Source organism: Jaculus jaculus, chromosome 10, assembly GCF_020740685.1.
Source record: "Jaculus jaculus isolate mJacJac1 chromosome 10, mJacJac1.mat.Y.cur, whole genome shotgun sequence".
Taxonomy (NCBI): domain Eukaryota; kingdom Metazoa; phylum Chordata; class Mammalia; order Rodentia; family Dipodidae; genus Jaculus; species Jaculus jaculus.
In genome coordinates this window covers 41,633,714-41,637,089 of record NC_059111.1, presented here as the reverse complement: position 1 = coordinate 41,637,089, position 3,376 = coordinate 41,633,714, and the positions used below count along the sequence as shown (strand labels likewise).

Below are 3,376 nucleotides of genomic sequence, written 5' to 3'. Positions count from 1 at the left end.
TCCTGGAACCTTCTCGTAATGGGCTATACTGGACAAGAGTAGATCTCACTTGTCCCGATGGTGATGGGTTGAGATAACCTATATTTCAATGATAGTCCATCAGCTGTTCTGAGTATTTCATACCAGCTGTTGGTTTCACAGCTTCAAGTCTTTTCAAGAAGTCCTGTGGGTCGTGGCGGCAACCATGCCTCAAGTCACACTGGCTAGTGTCTGTCTTAAATATTTTTTAAATTGATTTTCAAGCAGAAAGAGCGAGAATAATATTTTTATTTATTTGAAAACAAAATGAGAGAAAAGGAAAGAGTGCACCAGGGCCTCTAGCCACTGCAAACAAATCTCAGATGCAAATACCAATTTGTGCATCTAGCTTTAGGTGGGGTATTTGGGAATCAAATCCAGGCTGACAGGCTTTGCAAGCAAGCGCCTTCAACTGCTGAGCCATTTTGCCAGTCTGAATAGTATGTATGTTTTTTGTTGTTGTTCTTTCTTTCTTCCATTTTTTTTTTTTTTTTTTTTTAGGTAGGGTCTCACTCTAGACCAGGCTGGCCTCGAATTCACTCTGAAGTCTTAGGGTGGCCTTGAACTCATGGCAATCTTCTGCCACCCAAGTTCTGGGATTAAAGGCATGTACCACCACACCTGGCTTAAGTAGTATGGTTTTTAAAAATATTTTATTTTATTTATGACAGAGAGAAAGAGAATAGTCATGCCAGGACCTCTAGCCACTGCAAACAAACTCCAGACATATGTACCACCTTGTGCATCTGGCTTACATGGCTACTGGGGAATGGAACCTGGGTCCCTTGGATTCATAGGCAAGCACCTTAATCTCTAAGCCACCAATTTGTGTCTTTTCTGTACTTTCTGTTAATTTCTAACTTTGTTCCATGTGTTCAGATAGAATATAAGAAGTTATTTCAGTTTTACTTTCTTTTTGCTTCTTATTAAAGCCTTTATTAAAGCTGAGTCTTTACAAATATATTTAAAATGTCATGTTCCATGGCCAAATATTTAAGAAAAACACCTCTATATGCAATTATTGGCACATAAATTTAAGAACATTATTAAAATGAAGCTCAATCTCCCTCCCTCTTCCTCCCCCCCCCCCTCTCTCTCTCTCTCTCTCTCTCTCTCTCTCTCTCTCTCTATATATATATATATATATATATATATATATATATATATATATATATATATACACACACACACACACACACCCCAATCCATATAAGAGATCTATAGATCTATGGTATATATAATAGACCTATATACCTATATAAATAGATATGTTTATGTCTGTAAATGCATGTCAGTGACCTAGAATACCTGAGTTTCCAAGTTCTTGGTTTTCCAGATAATTTGAAACATTATTCATTAACTTTACAAATGGGCACAGCAAACTCAGAAAAAAAAAAATTGCTTTGGTTGATATTAGATGCTGTCTCTCAAAGATCAAATGGAAGTCTTCAATGGGATTAAAGTTTATCTTCAGAGTGTTCTTCCAAGTTGAGCTCAGTCTGTGATGTGAGGAATGACTCCCATGCAGCAAGGCAAGTCCTGGAAAGCTTCATCCAGGGCCTGCAGTTCTCCTTGGCTGCCATCTCATGGTCCTGGCAGAAAAAGGGTTTATTTTGGCTTCCAGGCTCAAGGAGTGCTCATAGTAATGGACATTCTCCTCACCCACATCTGTAAATGCTGACTCGATATCATTTTGCATATTTTGTTTCCATCTTTCCCAGTCTGCTTTCAGAGCATTATTGGCACATTCCACCTTGTCTTCAAGTTTACCAATTTCTTCTGTAAGCAAATCAGTTATCTGCCTTTTTATAGGTCAAAGCTTTAACTTTGGAATCCAGTTCCGCTTGTATTTGGTCTCTTCATAACACCCATTAATGTGTCACTATAAAGCACATATTCATGGACAATAGGAAGCAAGGACTCTGAGAGGCCAGACATCCACTTCTCAGTGGCCTTGCAGCACTGCTCAATGCAGGTAGCCACTCCTTTTAGCGTATCAACCACATCTTCCTCTGAAGTCGACCACAGAATATGAATAGGGCCATATTGTTTCATTTCATCAAGATAGTTCTCCTTGTAAATTCTCTGTGATATTTTATCTATTAAATTAATTTTCTGGCTAAATATCTCAATAAAATTATTGATTTCCATGAACTCCTCAGGCCGGTTTATATATATTTTATTTGAGAGCGACAGACACAGAAAGACAGTTAGAGGGAGAGAGAGAGAATGGGCGCACCAGGGCTTCCAGCCTCTGCAAACGAACTCCAGACGCGTGCTCCCCCTTGTGCATCTGGCTAACGTGGGACCTGGGGAACTGAGCCTCGAACTGGGGTCCTTAGGCTTCACAGGCAAGTGCTTAACCACTAAGCCATCTCTCCAGCCCTCAGGCCAGTTTTTAACCTCTCTCATGGAGGATGCTACGGCTCAGACCATCTGGCCCATACTGGTCAGCAGTCCAAGCCTTTGTTTCTTGTGAGAAGACAGTTCCCAAGCTTGTGCAGTGAGAAAAACCTTGACGTCTTCATTAAATGTTAAAGTGGGATGTCAGCAATTCTGTTCAAAAATTTATGCAATGCTTTCCTGCGGGTCTCAATGAAATCATCATTAAAGAGTTCCATCATTCCTTTTACTATATAAACTTCTCTGGCAATAGTGGAAAAATGAGAGTATGATGTGCATCTTCAAGTTTTCCCTTTAGCCAAAGGAAATCTTGATAATGTCTCCTAACTTCAAACTCACTGGAATAAAATTCCCCATGAGATATCTTAGTTATAACCTTGTAAGTGATGAAAGTCTCGATTGTAGTGATGTGGCTCTCAGGTTCATCAACTATAATAAAAAGATCTTTTAGCTCTGGCTCATCTTCAAACTTGACTTGGTTTATCATGGACAAAGGTGATGTTGGCATCATGGGGCTGAAGGAGTTCATGTCCATTAAGGAAGCATCCTTGCTGAACACCTCCAGGTCATCCTCGTCCTCGTCTAGATCTAGCACGTCGACCCGCAGCAGGCCAGGCGAGCCAAGGCTGCCGGGGAGCAGGGCACAGCCGCCTGGGGTCTCCCCGGCCCGAGGCTGCACAGAGAGCGCCCGACGCTCCCAGTTGTACTTTTTAGACTTGTTTTTTGTCCTAATATAAGATCTATTTTAGAGAATTTCTATGGACTTACTGAGGAGGGTGTGTATTCTGTAGTGTTTGGATAGAATGGTCTGTGGATGCTTGGTTTGTCCATTTGTTCACTGATGTCATTTAACTTAGATGTTTCTCTTTATTTTGTTTTGGGATATCCTGTCTATTGGTGAGAGCAGGGTGTTGAAGTCACCCACTATTAGTATATTGAAGTTAATCAATGACTT

General features: G+C 40.6%; 1 pseudogene; it reads right to left on the bottom strand.

Moving 5' to 3' along the window:
• Positions 1-1,352: 1,352 nt before the first annotated feature.
• On the bottom strand, positions 1,353-3,008 carry LOC101603211 (annotated as a pseudogene).
• Positions 3,009-3,376: the final 368 nt, after the last annotated feature.